Here is a 220-nt window from a genome sequence, read left to right on the forward strand (position 1 = left end):
TTCTCCATCTCCCATCCCTCGACACCCATCTCATCCTCCTCTTCGTTCTCATTCACGTCCTCATTCCACTCGTTCTTGAGGAGGGGGTGCTGTCAGGAACCCCCCAATTCTTGCCACATTCCTGACTCTCGCTGGATTTCTGACCCGCAGACCACATTCCTGACTCTTGAGACACTTCCCTAAAACCGACCCTCTAATTTCCCGTACGATTCCTGATTCT

This window comes from Selaginella moellendorffii, unplaced genomic scaffold (genome assembly GCF_000143415.4).
Source record: "Selaginella moellendorffii unplaced genomic scaffold, v1.0 SELMOscaffold_27, whole genome shotgun sequence".
Lineage (NCBI taxonomy): Eukaryota > Viridiplantae > Streptophyta > Lycopodiopsida > Selaginellales > Selaginellaceae > Selaginella > Selaginella moellendorffii.